Genomic DNA, 24,151 nt, shown 5'->3' with positions numbered 1-24,151 from the left:
TACATTTTCCATTTTTTAATGTTATTTTTGCTTATTCAGGGAGATTTGAAAGGAGTAGAATTACCAATAAGATTAGAGAATAGCACAGTTGGTTTTAGAGGAGAGCAAATTTAAAAGAGGGAGGAACAACAGAAATTTAAACATAGAAAAACAGAACACTACATTATGTGTGTGTGTGTGTGGGGGGGGAGTCTATATCCTGAGGCAGAAAACACTAAGGAGCACAAAAATTTGAGTGTACCTTCAGAATGATAGACAAAACACACAAAAAACTGGCAATAATATTTTATAGTTGCATATAGTGAGTATCCTTTAATAGGGCTCTAAAGATGTTTTGTATGGGCCACTAAACTTAGTGCAGGAATTTCAGTATCAGAAAAAATGGAGATAAATTAGAAAGGGCTCGTGAGCAGAAAGATAGATAAAGGACTGTGGAGTTTACCCATTAGGAAACATAATTGAGTGAAAAATATGGTTTGACTCACCGCTAATGGAAGATATAGTCTCTAAGAATTTGATGAATGTGAGTAACCCAGACCCACGGAATTTAATGAGGATGTGTTATGAGCACTATGGGGTGAACAGGCTTTTCAGCCCATGGTCACAGAAGTCCGAGCTAGACAGCATTGCTCATTGTGTATATGACCTTAGGTTTTTGTGAAGATGACCAGAGACTTTAAGGCTAGATTTGTAACCTCAGAAGACAGACAGTCCCTTGAAGACTATAGGCATCCTGGTTAGAGCAGACTCCTAGCTATACTCAGAGTGCAGTGTACTTTCTGCATGGGCGTATTGGTTCTGGGTGAGGGACAGCCAGTGGAATCTCTCCAAGAGCGCTGTGTTCCCCAGTGCAGGAAGTTGTCAACCTGAGGGTAATGTTGTGAAGACCAGAGAGTTCCAAGAAATCCTGTCGTCTTTTTCCATATTGCTTGGCAAGTCAGTGACCCCAGAATCAAGGCCCTTGACTTCTAGCCGAGCTGTAATTTCCTGTGGGGACCATCATGAAACAGAGAATTTCAAACTCCCAGTAACGAGAGCAGAGGGAAGTTGTGTCAGTAGCAACAGTGGCAGAGATAATAGGGATGTGAGTTCCAACCAATGTGGAGGAAGTTGCAACTCAGACATATGGTGAGTGTGACATTGGAAGGATACTTATTGGTTATGAGACTGGACACTCCAACAGTGTATAGGTCCTTGACTGTCCTAGAACGTGGGAAAATTTAGGAGCAAATTATATTATCAGCCGTGCAAACTGCTCTTCCTCGAGAAGGTGTTAAAGACTGCCAGCAGTAGTTTTGCAGTGGATGGCAATGGAAGCTACTCTTGAGTGGTGAGATTGTACTTTTGGGTGTTAGGAAGAGTAACACAAAAACTTTCAGAAAACTTTACTGAGTCAGTAGGGCAGAGATGACATTGCCTGACCTCCAAGGGAATCAAGTACAAAACTTGGCTTGGGGCTTTCTGTGTCAAAACATACCTGAACTAGGCCTTTGTCTTAAAGGAGACAATTTCATCCAATTTCAGGTTTACAGGTAAATAATGACAAAAGGCTTCTTTACTAGCTAGATGCAATCTGATGAACATAGGTGATTGCAAAAACATGTACTGGTATGACATGGGGTGCATTCAAGTACATTAGGAATATCTTTATTTCATATTTGTAGATGTATTTTTAACTGTTTAATCTCATTTCATTTTCCCAAACTCAGTAGTCATATTCTTGTGTAAGGAGCACCATAGTAATAATGATTGCTTTTATGTATTTTCACCTATAACTCCACCTCCTGATGTATGTGTATGCATGTTTGCATACTGTGATATTAACAGTAATGTTTTATACATAGGAATAGTATTTACTACTACAAAGTAGTACTTATCACAGACTTTATTTATTTTTACTTATAACTCTAAATTATGTGCTTGCTTGCATATACAGATCTGTGATTATTGTGATATAAATAGTGATGATTTAGACACTGAAAAGACTGAAAAGTGATATAATTAATTAAAAGATAATTTTCATATAAAATATAAAAACGAGTATTTATGTAGTATTTTGTAATTTTATATGCATTGATGTTTGCCCTTGCACAACCAGGCAGCCCAAGAATTTGGAAGTCCTTCTAGGGACCTGGTCTATATGACTTAAATATGCATCATCACTTACCCACACACATCAGCAAAGAGAAAATACACTATTCCTCTAAGTGAAGAAGTCATTAGACACTTGTAGTTTGCAGAGTGAGTTTTGAAAGCTCACTGCAGGAGAGCAAGGTGAGAATAGGATATTTAGTTCACTCTTTTGGAAACCAAAAATGGGGCTGGGGATGGAAGCATGAAGGTTATATATTTTAAACATTTTTCCCCAAAAGTAGAATATATAAAAGGAGAGATGAAAGCACGAAGCTCAGCTCCTCACAGATGTGCCAGTTCGGCTCATGTGATTAAAGGATTTTGATGACTGAGATGAGGCTTAGAGAACACTTACTGCTTCTCAGACTATGTGGAGACTTTCTCTGGAAACTATCTTGAAATCTAAAAATATTTTGTGAGAAAAACCAGAGAAAGTTTCAAGGTCTTCAATAATGTGACTTTACAGGTACTAGTGTATAAATAATATTTCAGATGGAGTATTTGCCATGTTAAAAACAGATTATTATTAAGTTATCCTCATGGATAATGGGAAACACTGAAACCATTCTAAACCAATGTGTTGAAAGACAATTCAGCTATTTTAGCTGACCTTAGCAAGACAATTGCAAGAAGAGTTTCAGAGGCACCGTGTCTTTTTACGTGATACTCAGGGAGAGGAGTGAACTACGAGGAAAGATTCATCTTTGGCTGGAAAGGGATTCACTCTTGGCCGTGAACCAGCATCTTGGATCAGAGAAAACGAGATCACGCCAAGAAAAAAGAATTGCGTTTTCTAAAGGGCACTGCGACACTATCTTCGTGGTTTTATTCATTTTGCCAAGAAAGGAGGATAAAGAAAACATGTTGGTAATAGTCAATTTGGGATGATGTAAATATGGATATCTATTATATTATTTTCAATACTTCTTTATATTTTCAAGATTGTAAAAGTATAAACTATGTGGTGGAGTAAATGGATTTGTTATATAGGATTTTCTTGTAGCTTTCATCTTCATTGTTAAGGGGCATGTCTGAGTGTAGAAAATGATAGAATGAGCAAATACCACAAAGAAAGCCACAGATAAGGATGTCATATAACATTTTAATTCTGTTCTCTGCCACTCAAAATGATAGCTACACATTTACAATTCCTACTTTTCCTATCTGATCCCTATATTTAGCTTAGCACATTATAATTACATTGCACTGAGGTCAGTGAGAGCTCACGGACTGTGTCCCATATGCTGGGCAGCGTGTGTGGCTGGGGCTGGGACAGGTGGGCGATAGGATGGCTCGGTGGGCACAGGCAGGGAGCTGGAGCCGGCTTGCCTGGCTCTGAAGCTTGGCTTGAATCCCGACTAGCTGTGTTGTCTGGGGACATTATTTCATGTCCTGTACTCACCTCCTCCTCCGTGCAGTGTGGAGGCAGAAATAGGACATCCCCTCTGCATGGTGAAGCTTAAATTCTCGTGAAGAGTCAGTGTGTTCATGTGTCCTTAATACTAAGGAAAGGGCTGGACTCCCTGGAACATTCCATCAACGTTCGTATTAGCATCATTGTGGATCAGAGACTCTTGTTTTCAGGGAGATGCATCTAACAGCTCTTAGGTCTCACAATCATTTTTACATAGAAAAAAATTACATTCTTGTAAATAAACTAAAAAGATCTCAGGGGAAACCTTTCCTTGATCCACTTTCTCCAGAGACGTAGAGAACATAGTGGTTGAAAATGAAAAATAAATAAATAAATAAATAAAAGTGGAGCTCAAGATCATAAAGGAATCAAAGGCATTAAAGAACATTAAGAAATGTACTAATCTGAAACATGTCAGAGAGTATTAGCATCATGTACTAAGAAAAAGGCTAAGTTAATGCAGTGAATATTAATTAATGATTGAAAAGAGTTTTATACTCTTCTGAAGAGGTGTCCACAAGGAAGAACTGGCCATGCTTCTTTCTAGCGTTGTTTAAAAGTAGGAAAGGAAAAAACAAAAGGTATTTGAATGGAGAAGAGAGGAGAGAAATAAAAACATTTGAGTTGGTCTTGATGTAAGGGGGCAAACTGAAAAAAAAAAGTTTAAATAAATTAGTAACCTTCCCACCCTCCATGCCAGGCAACACACACAATTGTGAAAATGTAGCATTCCCTTTGGGTGTGATCTATTCTAGTATAAATTACTGAATAAATAAATCACATCTTTTTTAAAAACTTACAGAGACAGAATAGCCTTGAAGTACATTTTAGCTTCCCCATTCATCAGGCTTCTAATGTCCTACTGTTAACTGCAAACTCCGACCTACAGGAAGGGTAAATAGAGCCGGTACTGGAGGCAGGCGCACCTGTGAATGCTTTGCGTGGCGGTGACCTTGGCCAAGCACATCCACTCTAAAAGGGGAAGCAGCAACTTCTGGCCAATATTCAGGCTTCATGTCCCAGAAATTGAGATTCTTATTTGAAATCTTATGATTTTAAAGCCTTACTAAAAAATGAGTTATACACTGTTTTGCCTGAAGTTTTTAGTTTTTCTTTTCTTTTCTTTTTTTTTTTTTTTACAATTGTCCGAGTGTAACATAACTACATGAATGTGATTTTCCAGTGATGGCTGGGTACATCACAAAGAATGTCCGTTTGTATCACTTTGTAGCTAAACTGGATGGCTTGCTATTTCCTAATTATGCCCAGTCCTGTCCTGTATCTGATCTTTTTCTCTTATTATCAAGTGTTTTCCTACGTTCGTTCTCTGACAGTGTAAATTCCATCTTGCACAAATACCGTGATCACCTGAAATTTGATGCAGTTACTTCCACTTGAAAGCAATTTTTCTAACTCTAAATCTTCAGAGCATTTTATTTATGTCTCTTATAATAGCCATTATACAAATTTCTACCTTGTACTATAAGTATTTTCATTAGGATCATATCCTAGTCTTTCTTGTATGAGCAAAATAATGCTTACATAGTGTATGCTACATGGCAGTAACCACTGCTTTCATTTTGGTGTATTTTCTCCCATATTTCTCCATGGAAACGAGGCAAAATAATCTATTAAGATCTAAGGTGGCTCTACCAATTTATCCATGTACCAGCAGTGTGAGAAGATGCCTATTCAACCATTCCTTTAGCAGCATTAAGTATTTTTATTGTTATATTTAGGCTTTGGTAATTTAATATGAAAAACACAATATCTTGACATTTTGATTTTTTAAAGAATAATTGTCCGATTTATTCATAGTTGTGCTATACCCAGGCAATAGCTAAGGACATTTTCATGATAGATCATATGATAATATTAAATAATAGTAATACAGATTTTAATTCATTTAATCCTTTAGAAACCCCTATCACGTATGTACTATTACTATCTTGATGTTACAGAAGATAAAACTGAGATGCCAAAAAGGTTAAACAGTTTGCCTGCAATTACACAGCTACTGAGAGGCAGAGTCAGGACTCAAACCCCTTTGGTTTGGCGTCATAGAGCACCTCAGCATGATGCTTCTTAAGTCGTTTTGTGGAGATAGCTTTCGAATAATGGCTTCTTATCACATGTAGTGCACAGGTGCTGCTTTAAAAAACTCACAACATCAGTTGCAATTTCTCTCCAGCTTTCTAGAGAAATTAGGTTTATTTAAAATTTTTTTTGGGCCGGGCTCAGTGGCTCACACCTGTAATCTTAGCAGTCTGGGATACCGCGGAGGGAGGATTGCTTGAGGCCAGGAGTTTGAGACCAGCCTGAGCAAGAGTGAGACCCCGTCTTTACTAAAAATAGAAATCAGCTGGACATAATGGGACACACCTGTAGTTCTAGCTACTGGAGAGGCTGAGGCAAGAGGATTGCTTGAGGCCAGGAGTTCGAGACCAGCCTGAGCAAGAGTGAGACCCCGTCTTTACTAAAAATAGAAATCAGCTGGACATAATGGGACACACCTGTAGTTCTAGCTACTGGAGAGGCTGAGGCAAGAGGATTGCTTGAGGCCAGGAGTTTGAGGTTGCAGTGAGCTATGATGATGCCACTGCACTCTACATAGGGTGACAGAATGTCTCAAAAAAAATTCTGTTCAAGCAATTTATGAGACAGACATCTATTATTTTTCAGAGAAATAAAATAATTTTCAAAAATAATTAGAGTTTAGATTTTAGAAGGTTCTAAGGTACCTTGGAATCGTAATTAGTGTGGTATTCCACTGACGTTTTTTTTCCCTTTACAGTAGATCTGAGCCCAGATGCCTTCTCAAAATAGAATTATAAAGATAAATTTTACTTGAAGTGGGCATTATATGCATAATATAGATGAACAAGTAGACAGCTCAATAATATCTTAAAGTCAAGATGGCAGAAATTTTACATTATCACTTCTTAGGAAATTACCACTTCTTAGAAAATTCCTTTGTATGTTTCTGAATTTGCTTGGATACTTTCATATGTCTGGCTTTGCTTTTTGCTTCTTGTAATAAATATTATGCTGCTATTCTTCAGAGATTTGGAAAACACATTTTGATGAATTATTAAATGCATTTAGTAGAAACGAGGGAAATACTGGTAAGACTGGGAGATCTCAGGAGGCTTCCTTGCTATTCCTGTGCTCCACCCCCCCAGCATGAAAGGAACAAAAGGCGATGGTAAGTTGGCTCAGAAGAGCTATTCACAAGACAACATTTGTCTCTGTAATAGTAAAACATTGCATATTTTACCTACTAACTTCTCTGATAAGTCATCTTTTCACAGACAGAATCTCAAGTGTGTCATCCTTGTGATACGTGGGTCAGTCCTAACACTCCTTTGTGTTCCGGTTTCTCATCTTTTATTACCATGTGCTCCAGGCATAGCCTCGTCTCTCTACCCCTCCAGGACATCTCTTCCTGTCTATGTGTCTGGTATGTGACAGTCTTTCCCTTTAATGTGTTTAGGGAGGGACATTTCTTTTTGACATAAATTCCATCTGTGACATTTTTATGTCCTTGGGGCAGCCACATTTCAATTTTTTCAGGGCTTAGTGTTTTTATTGTGGATGTTATTTTTTTAACTTTTGTTTGTCAATCACGTGTTCTTTTACTGTTATAAATATCATCAGTAAGGTTTCCTTTCATTCTTGCATGCTGAATTTTGTATTGAGACAGTTGATACAAATTTTGCGTTTTATTTTTGGGTAGGGTACTGAACGGTTGGTGGAGGGAATGGGGCATCTCCTTTTAACATTAGGTAGAGATTTTTTGTTCCCAACCATGCCAAAGGAATTTTCCCTCATTGCCTTTTGACTCTTAGCCTCAGTATCATTTTCTGGAAAACTGCTGTTTTACTATAAGTGATCTCATGACGGGAAGGAAAACAAAAAGGGGTCTATGGGTGTGTGGGTGGCCATATGTGTATATGTATGTGTAAGTGGGTTTATTCAGTAAAGATTAGGAGAGGGAGAAGGAGGAAAGATCATTTTAATGCCTAAGATGTGATAAACATGCTAATATGTGCTTTTATAAATTAATATTAATTTAAATCATACTCAGTGTAGTAGAATAGATGAAAGCAAAGACTCTGAAGCTAAAATGTTTGTATTGGTGTCCCAGCTTCATGATTTACTAGACACAAGACCTTAGCGACATCTGTTAACCACACTGTGACTCAATTTCCTTGTTTGTAAAAGGTAAACACTATCATTCGTTGAGATTGTTGTCGTGGAGTTGAAACAAGTTAAAAATGAATAGCTTGCATTGAATTTTGGTCGTCTTAGTGCTTGGCGTTTGCTCTAGAATCTTTGTCCTTAAAGTATCTATTCAGTACCTATTTCTAAAGCTGGAATAAATAGTTCATGGGAAAGAGTTAAGAAATTCCTCTGTAAAATACCCAATCAGTGAACAGTGATGGAATAAGGACCAAAATCTATGTTTTACTTAAGATATATGTTTGGCTGCTGTGAGAGAGACCTAATATATACCATGTTAAAAGATGACAGACATTTTAGTTCTTTGAGGAAAGTCGACCTTCCATTTGATCCAGTAATCCCACTGTGGGATATTTACCCAAAGAAAAAGAAGTCATTTTATCAAAAAGACACCTGTACTCAACTGTTTATTGCAGCACAATTCACACTTGCAAAGATGTGGAATCAACACAAGTGCCCACCAATGCATGAGTGGATTAATTAAATGTGGTATATGTATACCATGGAATACTATTCAGCCATGGAAAAGGATGACATAATGACTTTTGCAACAATCTAGGTGGAAATGGCGACCATTATCCTAAGTGAAGTATCTAAAGAATGGCAAAGCAAATACCACACGTACTCATTATTAGATTAGAACTAATTGATGAGCTCACATGTGCATAGAGGGAAGTATAACTCAATGGAAATCAAGCAGGGGAGAGAGGGAGGACAAGATAGGTGAAAACCTACCTAACAGGTACAATGAACACTATTTGGGTGATAGGCACACTTATAATCATGATTTCAGCATTATAAAAGTGATCCATGTAACCAAAAAGATTTGTACCTCCATAATACTTTGAAATAAAAAAAAGATGACAGACATTTTAGATCTTGTATAAAAGTCAGCTAGGGTGGGTGTGGTGGCTCATGCCTGTAATCCCAGCATTTTGGGAGACTGAGGCAGGAGGACTGCTAGAAGCCAGGAGTTCCAGAACTGCTTGGGAAACATAGTGAGACCTCATCTCTACACACAAAAAAAAATTAGCTGGGGTGTGGGGAGGTGGGGAACATCTGTAGTCTCACATACTTGGGAGGCTGAGGTAGGAGAATCACTTGATCCCAGGAGTTTGAGGTTACAGTGAGCTATAATTGGGCCATTGCATTCCAACTTAGGTGACAGAGTGAAACCCTGACTCTGAAACAAAAAGAAAAGGAAGCTGGTTTGAGGGACCAGCAAGATTTCAGTGACCCACAATTCTGTCTTCTTGCTCCATCATTCTTAAGGTTTGTTCATGTTTGGATGATCCAGGATGGCTAGGGTAAGATGGTATGGCATGTTCCTTCCTTTAATAGTTCTCAAGTCTGGTTGCACATCAGAATCATTAGGGGGACATTTTAAGATATATTGATCCCCAGTCCTGACATCTCAGAGATTCTGACACACTTGATCTGATAGAAGGTCAAGTCCTTTGTTTATTTGTTTCCATTTGTTTGTCCCTAGGTAGATGTTTTAATTGCCTCCTATTTACCCCACTGGTGAGGAAAGGATTCCTGCCCTAGGTTATGAGGATGGCCAAACACACAACACCTGGCATTGGGTGAATGAGATTAACAGCTGTTTACTAGTCACATATACTCAAAGCCCTGGGGGAGGAGGCCGCCATATGCTACACAGGCCCAGATGGGTGTTGTACTCAGTCACAGAGTGAATAACAGGGCCTACGGAGGCAAGCTTCGTAGCATCCAGAGGGCAGGATGGTCTCTGATTCCCAGGAGGGGATGTGGTTGGTGTGTCTGAATAATTCTGCAGGCAGGTAGGAAACTGAAATCCACCACTCAGGGATAAGCAGGAACTGTGCCTGGCCCCTCTGATAAGGGGGGTTGTTTAGCAAGGGAAACTTGTCCACAGAAGCAGAGTAGGAAGGCAAACTAGTAGTTAGGCCATTTGAGTTCTCCCAACTTACCAGATGTCAAAACAGCACATGATATTGAGTCTTAATTTTAAGCTTTACACCATGCCAGTCCATGATGGATTTCCCACTTTGGCTACCAGTTTTCTTCGACACGGTGATTCAGGGATTCAGTTTCCTTCTGTTTTCAGATCCTCCATCCCCTAGGGTCTTGGCATCATTTACTTCCAATCAGCTGAAGACAAAAGGCAAAAGACAATATAGAATAGGCACATTTATTTTTTAAAAGCCTCAAGGTAGAAGTATCAAACTTCACCTTCTACTGCATAACCACACCTATGAGCAAGGAGATCTGGGAAATATAGTCTTGACTTTGCAGTTTTCCCAATCTAACCTCTATCACTTTAGAGGGGGAGAACGGAATTGAATCAGCAGCTATGCCTCACTACCTCAGGTATCTCTACTATAGTTCTGGGATGTACTTTTAAAATTAGTTTATGTTATTTTATTTTTCTCTTACCATTGCCTGGAGTTTAACCCTTACCTGTTTTGTGATTTATTTTTAGTGTTTCCATACTCAGAATCCATAATCCTGCTTCTTTTTTCCCCACATGATTAGTAGTACTTTTCTTCCAGGCTCAGCTAACTGAACTTTCTTTCCTTGTAAAATCTTTCCAACTACTCTAGAAATTTTGCCCTAGATCCCTCTATTTTACTCTTATTTTGAACTATTTGATAATAATTATCACAAGAATGTCTGAGTTTTCTTACATTGCTTTATTTGATTCTCAGTTAGATCACAAGTGCCTAAAAGTTAAAGCACATCATCTTCTGTTTAGTTTCATCTGTTGGCCTTTTCATAGAGCAGGTGAGGTTACACATTTGATGTACATACACACTCATGTCAATAACAGATATATTTAACTGGTATATTTAATGTACACAACTTTTGGGCTATACTTAAAAGGCAATTTTATTTTGATCTCTCACTGTTCATTTAAATTTTATCCAGCAGGAATTTTTTTTCCCAGCCACTAAATGAGAACTGTAACAGATATATGGCTTTTATGATCAATCTTAAATATTAATAATAGAAAATCATAAAGTTATTTTTATCCACACTCTCAAATTTAAAAAAAATAGAATTTCCAATCCAATATGTCAATGTTCACTCTTTATTCAAATATGACACGTTTCTTTTTTCCCAGTAATCACTTCTGGGGAAAGAGGGAGGACTTCCTCTTTCTTTCTGTTTCTCTGTCTATGATGCCTTTGTTTGCCATCATTGCCTCTTACTCCCCACCTCTGCTAAAGAAACATTATTTGAAGAATTCTTATATTTAGGTAAGTCTCCATAGATCTCTTTCTATATACACAAAGTGTTTCCTATCTTACCTTGTTATATTTCATAGTAATTTGCCCTTTATACTATTATTCCTTAATTTACTTACATTCTTCTCTCTCCTACATGCTCTCAGAACTATTTTCTAAAAGTTTCACTCCCTCCTCAGAAAAAACTTGCATTACCTAAGCCTGAAAGGTTTCTTTCCTCCTTCCCAGTGAATGTTTTAGAAGAGTGATATTTTCTTTCTTCCTTTTATATGTTTGGTGCATCAGATTTTCCCATGCCTTTATCACTGGATTTCTCACACTGTATATCTAAAGATCAAAGTGTTTTCCTTTATAAGCCAGATGTCTTCTTTGTTCTACATACTATATGCCTTGCCTACTTTCCAACAGTTTTACCAATACCCTGTGTTCCTGTTTTTTGAATGATGTACAAAACTTTGCCTCTACTTTTTGTTCCCACATCTGGTGTCTTTTCTTTCACTATAGGTGGTCAGTCCTTTCTGTGGCTGACCTTCATTTGGGTCCCCAGGGGAGCGCCCTTCCCCCTATAAGGCCATTCTACAGGATAGCTGGTATCTAGTGTTTGGGCCCCACAGACAAATTCTTCCCTTCATCTCTCAGCAGAGGATTCTCTATTAAATCTATTACAGTTCAGAAGATTATTTTCTGTTCTCATTGTATGAGGCCATTACTTTTTCTTCTATTTCTCCCAAGCTGCATAGTTTTTTCCTCCTGCCCAACAGATGAATTGTCATTTCTTTTATGTTACATAAGATTTATCATCACTTCTATTTATTATTCATCAGCTCCATATTTCACACTTATGTCTACGGTTTGGATTCCTCCTTGTAACTTGAGGCTATTTTACTTACCCTTGAGTGGTTAAGAGTTTCTAAGTATTTCATTTCTTCTGCTACCTTATAAAACTCCTTTTTTATTTGACACATCAGGCAGAATGCATTATATTCTCCCATTCCAACAGCCAGTAGCCACTTTTTTATTCTTTGTTATTTTGCCAGTATATCACTGTTTCTTTTCTATAACACAGAGATACTATTAATATATTTTACTAAAGGTAAATCTGCATAGGTTATAATTTTTTCATACACAGTCTTTGTGATTTCTAGGCATAATTTTTAGATTTTTTTCTCATTAAAACATAAGAGAATCACAACTTTTGACACAATTTGAGTAATCTAATTATTCAGATTTAATAGGTAATTATTGTACTATTAGGTATTTATTGCTATTTATATCTCTAGACATATTAATGTCTATAATATATTTTTTCTTTTGTCACCACTATTTTCTATATTATTTTTCTTTCTTTGTATTTTTAGTATATCCCCATTTCTCCCAGATTGCTTTTGTACAATGAATCTGTGCCATATAGACCCAAAAACAAGTACCATGATCTGACTATGCATAGTGTTTTACTAAATGTTGAGACAAGAAAGATTCATAATGAATAGTCTTTGTCCTCAAGAAAATCACAATCTAGAAGAGGAAGCGTATGTTTAAACTAATAATTAAATTCCAGTGTAATATGCAGAGTAATAGGAGTATATCAGTGGACAGGGAAGAGAATTATTAACTCTGAAGATATAAAGGAATACTTCCTAGAGGCAGGTGACTCTGAGCAGTTCTGTTAAGGCCAATAGTAGGTTATCAATAGACAAGGAAGGAAGATATTCCTTACAGATGGGATGGCATGTACAAAGTATTGAATTATGGCAAAACAAGGTCTGTGGAGGCTTGGTAGTAATTCAATGCTGCAGGCAGATGTGAGTGAACCGCAAAAGATGACAGTAGAAAGGCAGGTAAGTGGAGGTCACTAAACATCTTGCCTGCCATTCTGAGTGGAGAGCGTAGACTTTATAAGTAAGAAGAAACCACGACAGGCAAATAAGCAAGGGAAATGTTGCTCAGATAGAACAAGATTCCGTCATTGTGAAGAATGAGTTTCAAGGGTAGCAAGACGAAGGTCAACAAGGTCAGTTGTGAGGCTATTGTCTAGGGGAGAGATATAGAGGGTGATGAAAAAGAAAAGACTTGTCCCTGAACAAACATGGACCTGAGCAAGAGAAGAGAGCAGAGGATGATGGGGTGATTGCTGGTCCTGGGGCTCAGCTACCACCCAAGGCAGGAATCCTGGGGGAAGAGTGGTCCACTCCTCCATGTCAGCCTCATTTGTTCTTTGCACTGGAAATGCAGAGTTCTATTCTGCATTCAGAATCTCTTCAACTTTCTGCTTCTTCAGGCCACTCCCTTTCAATTTTGTAACTTAACACGGTATTTTTTATGTAAGAAATATGGGCCCACATTCCTCAGGGGCAGCCAGGAACAATCCAGGGCAGCAAGTGGTGGATCTTGGAATCACAGTAGCTGCAATTCACAGCATGGGGTAGCTCATGAAGTGAATGCTCACGTGGTCACCTCATGCAAGCATTGGTCCACAGAGTCAAAATTTTGATGACATGGGATGAGCATGATTTGTTATATTTATGTCTCCAAAGTTGAATCAGTGTTATTTTATATTAAGTGATTGTGTTAACATTTTAGGTAAGTAATTGGTTCTGTTTTTCAGATATACCTAAGTACTCTGTGAGGGTAAGTAGTGTGTCAACCCAGAAATATTTCATAAAACTAGTTTCCTGGTGAAACTTATACCTGCATGCACTGATGCACTGAAATAAATTTTACATTTTCTCCCATTTGAAATCCTTAAATGTCATCTTTTTAAAAAGTAGAATCTGGGTTACCATGTCCTGGAAGAACTGAATAATATTCATATTCAATTGGGAGGTGCCATCTGTTCTCTCTCATAGCTCGTTTTTTCTCCCTTAGTAAATCTCATGGGTATTGCATTTCAACCCAGGCACTGGAAGTACTTTTAGATAGTTATCTGCCAAAGTCCTCCAGATGTTTTAAACATTCTTCCAATGTATTCCAGAGTTTTATTTTGTGTTTTTCTTCTCTTCCCCTTAGTAAGCATTTTTCTTTTCTTTCTTTTTTTCCATCTCCTTCCTTCCTTTCTTTCTTTATTTCTTTCTCTCTCTTTCTTTAACCATGTTCCTCTGGTTATTTTTCTCATCTTTCCATATAGGTGCTCAAAACACTCAGCTGGAATAGAATTCCTGTGACACATCCATCACCCACGCACAGCGTCTATCAGATTTCCTTCTCATTATAATCATTATTTTCATTTTTGACATATTCTTCCAAGCTTCATTTGTAAATTTCCTAAACGTGTTTACATTTCTGTCAAGGAGCACAAAGTACTTCACTGTTCTCTAGCAAAACTCCGGAATATTTACTCTTCTTTCAATGTTCCCACGAGCACTATCCTTGCTCATAGCACTTATCAGAGGCCTCTGTTCCTCCACCTCACCCTCCGCCCCCTCCCCGCCCCTCCCCAGGTGTATCTGGTGGATTCCAGATACACCTTTCCCCCCCATATGCTTCACCTGTTCCCAGTGTGATCCAGATGCTTTGTATTTCCTTCCAGGGAAACGCAGGATCTTTATAAGCCGTCCCCGGTGAGTCATCTTTCTGCCTCTGTGCCCGAGTCTGTTGTATTTTTCCCCAATGTGCCACAGGTGCATATGGCTCTTATTTCTCTTTCCAGCACAGATGCATGATACCTTCACCTTCTGTTCTTCTATCATCGCCGTTTTATTTGCCCCTAGTACACCTTTTTACCTCGCGTGCAGCCAGGCTGTGTTATCTTTTCTCGTAGCAAGCACCTATCAATAGCGCTTGCTTTAGGACAGCAAGTTGCTTCTCTTGCTTTCGACAAACAAGAACGTTTCGATTTCTCCTAGTTTAGGTATATCTGACTTTCTATCTAATGCATATTATGTGGATTTTACTCTTTGGTCTTGCAAGTGTTTCTCATAAACTCTACCATTCCAACAGAAATGTGTAATGTGACATTCTTCTGAAACAGAATCTGGGGTCATCATTTGCATTTCGTTTGTATTCATTATTGCATTAGGAAATGCTTGTTCAAAGTTTGCTAAAAGCAAGGCCTAGAACTAAGGCCTATGCGTATTAGAATGAAGACGACATAGTTAACGTGCTCATGACTATGACAGTATAACTCATCTCTAAGCTTTTGGAGAAATGGGCAAATTTCTTTTACAATATTTTGTCTATCAGAACACAAAAAACAGAGCTTTACATGTCTATAATTTACATAAATTTTATAGTGATGGCTCATCACAAACTAGCTCTTGTGACTTTTTCTTGAAGTGCCCCTCTTTGGTAGAGCTGAGTTGTCTTCCCTCCCTGGGTTCAGTGATGACCTGGCCTTCAACATTCCCTAATTCAGTCTGTCCTTCCATCAGTGTGACATAGCAATGCTGTAGTGACATAGAATCTCCCCTATGTTGAGCCTATTTGTTTGGTCTGCTCAGAGTCTTGCTTACAGTTTTTCCTTCAATAACCAAAACGTTTACTTTTTATTCTCCATGATATGCCTTGTGGATAACTGTGCAATTATGAAATATAAATTATGTTCATTAACTTTTCTGTGTCTCAGGCAGGTCTTCTACCAATGTGCTTCAGTTCATCATCATTATACCTGGGAACGTTGCAACTTCTCTCCCCAGTACAGAAAGTATCTCTGAACAATTGTTCTTTTCCCCTATAGTGCTGCAAGGGGAATTATTTTTCTTCTTAAATATTAAGTCTTTATGGAACCTTGCTCCCGCATCAGCTTTTTTCTGTTTATTTGGTTTTGAGCTGACAAAACCAACTAAACACCTAAATTATCTTCATTCTTTTCCACTGCTTAATTATCCTTTGTTCTTCAGAGCATGAAACCTTTAGTCTTTTTCTACTTGAAGACTAAATTAGTACATTGTTCATGTCTTTAATATTCATTCTCCAAATATTTATTAAGTACATACTATGTGCCAGGCAATCTTCCAGGCCTGATAATACAGAAGTGAACAAAAATTCCTGCCTTTGTAAATCTTCTGTCTTAGACAGGGAGTGAAAAAATAATAAGCAAAATGCAGTTTACAGTGTTGAGAATAGTAAATGTTTATGGGAGAAACAACTCAGCAAGGAACAGTGATAAGAAAAGTGTGGGTGTGAGTAATAGGATGTGTGTGTCGGATGGGGAGAGACACTGTAATTTGATCAGGGGTCCAGGGAAGGCCTCCATAGGAAGCTGACAGCTGAGGAGTGAGAGAGTTGGCTATGTCAGTATCTGAATGAAGACTTTCTCAGGTGACAGGAATAGGAGTTCAAATGCCCTACCCTGGAAATATGACTTGGTGTGCTTAGCGAACTTAGAGGACACTCTTATGGCTAGAGTGCATTTAGTGAGGTGGAGAGTGTTAGGAGATGAGGTTAGAGAGACGATGGGGTTCAGACGAAGGAGAGCCTTGTAAGACATTGTAAGTTTTGAGAAATTTATGTGGTGAGGACTTGGCCCCAGTACAATCTTTATTCCTCATGGGTCCCAGAAGTATTACTGCTTCTTTCCTTTTTCTGAGGGCCACTGACTTTTTCCTGATGGTTTCTTCCTCCCTCCCTCTCCCTCACTCTCCCACCCTCCTCCCTCTCGCTTCCTCTGTACCTAACTTCCCACCTTCCTTCCTTCCTTCTTTCCATCCTTTCCTCTCTCATCCCTTCCTTCCTTCTTTCTTTCCTTTTTCTCTCCTTTCCTTCCTTTTTCTCCTCCTCTCTTTTTTCCCCGTGACATTCCTGTTTCTTTAGTCACAATTTATCCCAACAAACATGGCGCCTTAGCCTTGTTTATAAACATTTCCTTCCATCTGTTAGGATGGGTCCCCTTGTCGATGAAGATCCTAAGATATCAATTTTTCTAAGGACAATGCATTTCTTATTCATTCCTGTGTCACATGAGCACATGGACACCAGAACATTTGCTGTAGTTATGACAAGAATGGACCTTTTCATACACTTTGGGACCATTCTCTGATTTCTAGCTGTTTCCTCTCTTCCTTGGCTGCCTTACTGCTTTAGGTGCACAAATAGATCAAATTCTCTCCTGGTGCACTTTAAGTTCCATTTATTCATTTTTTTTTTTTAAACGTTGGCTTCTCCAGAGATGCATACCTTTCTTCTCGTTCTTCCCAGAAAGTCAACTTCTATCTCTGAAACTGCCAGAGGCAGAGTGTCCTTGCTGCCCACCATGGCTTGATGTATGTTTGACGTCACACACACTCTCAGTCATTTGCTTGTCCTGTTAGCTCTTTAACAAAGGACAAGGGGAGGTGGAGTCCTAGGCTGACAGACTGGGGAGGATTCTGCGTAGTCCAACAGTGCTTGATGCATGAAGAAATAGCGCTTTCCTCTTGCTCCACACATAAACAGGCAGCGTGTGGACTCAAAGTTGTGCTCTCACTTTGCTCACGTGCATTGACGTTAGCTGGCATTTATTCCTCGAGGGAAGAGGGACAGTGATGTCATTGTAAACTCATCCTAAGTGCATTGTCACGTGACCGTTCTCATTTCCTACTATCCAAAATATATTAAAAAGACCCACTTTCTCTGTAAAAGCTCTGTGGATAACCCCAGGCCTTCACTCTTTGCCCTGCTCTGAACTGCTTTATGTCTCATGGTCAATGCTACTTACTTGATATTAAACCAATATTGTCTAATATGTATGCAAACATTTTATTTATATTTATAATTTCTTGTTTCTTCTAGATTATTAGTTCCTAGGGACAGAGTTTATCTATCTCTTTCTTGTGTACCTGTAACACTTAAGGCAATGCTTTTCTAAAGGTAAGTGCTCAATAGCACATTTTGAAAATGTTCACATAACTTCTTCATTTTGCTCAACTTTAAATCCTTCTGTTTACGCTTATTCACCCCCACTGGGACCCTTGACGTTCCATCTTCATGTCCAGTTCTGCATGGGCTCCCTTCTCTTTCTTTTTTTGGGGATGAATATTCATCACCACTGACCCAGGGAAATCAAATTTGATCTCATTTCATTTTCTATGTATTTACTTTTCTTGAATCATTCCCTAGGCAGTTGTTTCTCTTCATAACTAAATTCAACCAGCTTGTTTATTCATGATTTTTCCAGTCACTGGCTTAACTTTCCTCATCCACACCATCCTACACGGACAAATGTAGCTTTTGCAGCTCACGGGCCTTGATTTTCTGCAAACATCAATTTCATAATTGTTCAACCTTAATAATAAAAAATGATTCTTGTTCAATAACATTTTAATATCCCATACAAAAGTGATATCTATTTCTTGTGAACAGTTCGGTAAAATCACCCATTAAAATAGCCTGACATGCAATACAATTTCCTAGAGTTAACTGCAGTGTGTATGCGTGTATGTGTGTATGTGTCTAGTTTGTTTCTTTTCATTCATATATATTATACATACTATTTTCTAACCTATTTTTCCATGACATTAAATCATATTCTACTGTAGCATTTTTTTCTTACATTGTCATATCACCAAAATACTGTTTATTTATTGGATTAAATATTTTAAAACTATATAAATAAGATAAAATAAAAATTGTTTATAACCAACTACCTAGCAGGATCACTGTTTATATTTTCAAGCATGGGACATATTGCAAACTATATGATATGTCATTACATATTTCCCACTTCATTTTTAACATCTGGACAATATTTTTTCCTTTGTGTTTGAGTAACTTGTTTTATCAACTTTGATTATTAAATATTACTTTCTAGTGTTTTTCTTTTACAATTCTGCAATTAGGTTCATTGAAGAAAACCTTTGTTTCTCATTCGTTGTTTTTTACTGAGGATAACTTCCTATCTTGAATTGAATTGCTGGGCTATGATATGTGTTGCCAAATTGTCTTCCAGATATCAATACATCCACTTACATGTCCCGCAGGTGTATATGTAAGTGCCCATTTACAAGAGATCTTGATATTACAGAATTTTTCTTGTTTTTATTTTTAGCTTTTCCTTAATGGCATAATAGGCAATCATATCATTTTGTAACTTTATATTTCCCAAAATAACATTGGAGTTAAACTTTTTTAAAGGATTCTAGGCTATTTGTGTTTATTCTTTTGTAAATTTTCTGTTCTCATTGATTAGAGTATTTTTATTTAATTTATTTTGGAGAGATGCCTCTATATTAAAATTGGTTACCCTTTTCCGTATAGGTTGTAAACAGTTTTCCTAGTTTGTTGTAAATTTGCCTCTTCTATTTCTTCATGATGATTTTTGGTGTGCAAGTTATTTTATTTAGTCAGTTTGTGGATTTATTATTATATATGGGCCCAGAAAAAATGTTCTGTACCTGAGACCAGATAAACATTCATTATATTTTCTTTTAATTTTACTTTTTGTATTTAAATATTTATAATACTTAGCAGTGTATTGGATATATAATGTGAAATAGGAAAAGTTTTGTTTTTCTTGAGATGGTCCAAATTACATTTTTCTATAATCTATTATTCTTTATAGATTTGAAGTTTATTTTGTAGAGTACTTACATGTACAAAATACTTTCAAGTTGACATAGCTTTACTACTCCTGCCCCCTTTTTAAATTTTTTGCTTATTTAATTTAATTCAACTTTCTTCATTTGATTCTTGACTGGGTTTATTTTTCCCTATCCAAGATTTAAACACATTATGCTTTTGGTATTTGTACTGGGAAAACCTTCCTTTTCCTGTCCTCCTGTCCACCCTTTGTCATTTTATCTTTAAGTTTCAGAGGGGCATCATTCCTGTTTGAATTTTGAAGATATTTTGATTTTTCACCATGGTAACCTAATAAGGACTTGCATTCTGTATGACTTTGTTATTTCAACATATCCTTAAGCTCTTCCCATTCCCTCCAAATGTCACAAGATGGGTTTTCTTAAATTCGTTTTGTTTCAGCTACATCACTTTCTCATTTTCCTTGTAACCCTGAAGCATTATTCTGGCTTCTTCTGGCTCTCAGATGATTGTTTTGTTTTGTTTTTACCTTGGCCACCTGTTCTTGTCTCTGTCACCTGCACATTCTTTCAATCCAGTGCATCCTATAGCCTCTCTGGGACTCTTAATGCAGCTTTAAGTCCCTCCCTTGTCCATGATACTTCTCTTATGGTCTCTTTCCGGACTTTCTATGAATTATATTTCTTTGCTATGTGCTTCATAGTAACTACATTCTCATTTTGAGCAGTACAAGTGCTGTATTTTTGTCAGTAGATAATTTATTCCCTATGTGTATCACCTATTTTCAAGTCTTTATTTTTAACCATTATGGGTACACATTAGTTGTATATATTTATAAGGTACATATGGTGTTTTGAAAGAGGCATATAATGTGAATTAATCAAATCAGGGTAATTGGGGTAGCCATCTTCTTTGGGTATCTCAGATACTTCACTTCTTCCTCATATCTACCCTGTGTATCTCAAGAATCTTGTTCCTTTGTCCTAAGTTCCTCACCAGATTGAAAACAGTTGTGTTTTTGTTCTTCCTCAGGTAAGTTTGCTTTTATGTTTTACACCCTTGAGAGATGTGGATATTTTTTCTTCTTTATATAGTTGTCCTTATATTTTATCTCACCCTTCAGTAAATGATTTGTTTTTGCCTTTAGTTTCTTGTTTTTTTTTTCTCTTTAGCTTACCTTTTTCCCTATATTATGAACTCTCTCGTATTTCACATTTCATTTTCTTTTTATTCAGTGCCTTTTGTCACCTTTGTATCTGAGGAGCGTTATGTTGTTCTGTAATCCTTCAAGTGTTGTTGAGGAAAAGTTAAATGATCTTTGCTTTTGACAAATGATTCACTTTTCCTTTTAAACCACAGCGAATACTCGTTTTTATATTCAGTTTTCAAAGTGATGGTCTGTCTGCCCTTTTTGTATCCCATATTCTTTTATTTTGCTTCAATTTTAGTTTCGTGGAGATGTCATCCTTTGTTTTCCTCTATTATTTATGGATTTTATGTTTTACGCTTTGAAATGCTTGAAATATATTTGTCTTCTAATAGATTCTGAGTATATTATTTTCTTACTCCTAAGTACTAAATTGCATTGGTGAGTTTTTAAAAAATCATTTATTCAATGCATATTTGCAGAAAAGTTATTTACTTTCAATACATCAAGAACTAAGATGGATACACAAAAAGTGTTGGGGGACGATCAGTCTGGACTAGATCAGCCACAGAAGATTTTAGAAGGATTAAGAATTTGAAAAAACCTTAAAGGATTGATAGGTTTTGGAATATTTAAAAAGATTAGAAAATGCCAAGTACTGGGCAGTGATATGTCCCAAATGGTTAGAGAGCCCCAAGCTTTCTTCTGTTACCACCATTCTTCTTAATTTATAAATTGTTGCCATGTTTTTACTTTTAGTCTATTATGTTGAATTCATCACCAGCTAATCTGTAAGACATTGAATAGAGTTCAGTAAAATGCTACGTTGTAGAGCAGATATAAAAATAATTACTTTCAAGGAGCTTTTAGCTTCATGTAGAAGCAAATAATTGAACTTCTAATTTTGAGTACATTTAGAATATAATACAAAGTGATACATTATATGATGAAGCTCTAAAGCTGTTTGAATTCAGAAAATATTAATACAAAAATGAGCGATGGTGGAATTAGTCAAAAGTCATTATATAGATATAAAAATACAGCCTGACTTTGAAAGGTACAGGTAAATAGAAGAGAGGAGGAGAACATTCTAAGGATGTCCCTCTAACAATAAATATCTAAAGGCAATTATGTGTCTTAGCTCATGAATTCAGTGATTAGTATGACATACATATCCATTCATTTTTTTCATTTGTTTAACCATCAAACATTGAGCATGTACTACCTGCCAGGCTACAGATCTTTAGACCCTAAGACATAATGGTGAACAAGACAGATATTATGTGCTCAAAAGGGTTTTGATGCTCTGGGGAGAGCCACTCAGTAAAGACATAAACAGGTAAACAAAGTGGCTGGTATTAAACAGTGAAAGAATTATGAAGAAATTAAATAGTGTGGTGTGATGCAGAGAGACTGGGGAAGGAAGCTAATTAGTCTGGGGAGTCAGGAGCTGCCTCTGTATGTGAAGAAATCGGACACATGAAGATGAGGGTACAGTATCATCCAAATAAGGGGAGAAGCATGTCAACAGAGCTTAGGGTGGGAACGGGCTCTGATTTATCTCAAGAATGGAAAGTAGGCTCATGGTTGAAGTAGAGAGTGGTAGGAAATAAGATCTGAGAGGTAGACTTGGGCAAACCATGCTGGCCCTTTTTGGCCATGTTGAAGTACTTACTGGCAATTGGGTACCCTTCTTTTAAAGAGTTGGTTCAAACTTTTTGCCTCCTTTTTTTGAAAAGTGTGGTTTCCTTGTTATCATCCTATATGAGGTACATGTAACTTCTTAAAACTGAAGCTAGATGTGTTTTATCAGTTTTATAAATTTTTTTCAGACAAGGTCTCTTTGAATATTGCTTCTGCCCAATTAATTCTCTTCTGTTTTTATGGAACTCCCATTATATCTATGTTGGACCTATTCACCCCATCCTGTATTCTCTTAAACTCTTTCCTATATCTTTCTACTTTCTTGTCCCTGCACTTTGATCTATTTCTACTAAATTTTTTAATTCAATTTATTGGTCTTGTATCCTTTCTGCTATTTTATTTATTGTTTTTTTCAGCTGTGTGCTTTTCTCATTTGATCATTTTTCTTATGGATTCTAGTTCCATAGTGAACTGCTCCAATTTTTCCATATTTTCCTGAACATATTAAATAGTTATCTTAAGGTCTGTTTATTTAAATATATTACATAGTTATTTTAAAGTTTATTTGTAACTTTAATATCTAGATTACCTGTGGGTCTATGTGTGTTTTCTGTTTATTTTTTGGTTAATAATTTGTGGTCATTTAGCCTGCTTCTTGGTATGCTTGGTTAAGTTTTCTTTTTTTTTTTTTTTGAGACAGAGTCTCACTTTGTTGCCCAGGCTAGAGTGAGTGCCGTGGCGTCAGCCTAGCTCACAGCAACCTCAAACTCCTGGGCTCAAGCGATCCTCCTGCCTCAGCCTCCCGAGTAGCTGGGACTACAAGCATGCGCCACTATGCCCGGCTAATTTTTCTATATATATATTTTTAGTTGTCCATATAATTTTTTTCTATTTTTTTAGTAGAGACGGGGTCTCGCTCTTGCTCAGGCTGGTCGCGAACTCCTGACCTTGAGCGATCCACCCGCCTTGGCCTCCCAGAGTGCTAGGATTACAGGCGTGAGCCACCACGCCCGGCCTGGGTTAAGTTTTCCATTGACTAATGGACATGGTGTGTTGACAATTTTAGAATGACCAGGTAACACTTTCCTTCTCTGGAGAGAATTTGATTTTTTGTCAGGCAAATAGAAAGCAGTCAGATCACTTTTAGTCAAGTCAAGTCCCTTTTGAGTTTGCCTTATTCTTAAGGCTTAGCCCTGCAAGGCTCTTAACTGAAAATCTAGGGTGTCTGCCATGGCCCCTCTTCATTAGAGGATCTTGAACTTTATATCCAGTATTGGGAAATTGCTGATATTTCTGTAGCCTCTTAAAGTTGTTTTCTGCTTGATTTCTTAGCAATTGTCTTTACATGTGTGAAATTTAGGAATTGGCACAGGTTGCTAGGGGCACTTTCACACAGATTGTTGATTTCACTTATTTATGGTTCTCTTTTTCTCTGGTATCTTGAATTCTCAAAATCTGTCCACATTACAGTCCTTATTTTTTTTCCCTCAGGCCAGTGAGATGCTTCCAAATTGTAGGCAAGTGTTTTTCTGGTATGTCACTATGACTAATATTTCAAAGTACCAAATGCTTTTGAAGATAAAATCTGTGAAGTTCTCATTCACCGCTATAAATTTCCCTTTTCTCTGAAATTTTGGCTGCCTTTTGCTATTCTCTGATGTCTTCAAACACGTCTTTTGGTCTTTTGTTTTGTTTTAAATTAGTCTGGTAGCAGCTACTTTATCATACTGAGAAGCAAAGACCCCTCTGTATCTTTTATCTAACCTACTTAGTACCCATATATTTGCCATTGGACCCCTAAAGTACTTTGAGTCCAAACATTAAATATATCTGTTTGACCAACAGAGCTCATCGCACTGAATGTTTCCAGAACATAATCGTCTGCCCTGA

Source organism: Eulemur rufifrons, chromosome 27 (assembly GCF_041146395.1).
Source record: "Eulemur rufifrons isolate Redbay chromosome 27, OSU_ERuf_1, whole genome shotgun sequence".
Lineage (NCBI taxonomy): Eukaryota > Metazoa > Chordata > Mammalia > Primates > Lemuridae > Eulemur > Eulemur rufifrons.
The sequence above is the reverse complement of the archived record's forward strand: the minus strand, read 5'-3'. Positions refer to the sequence as shown.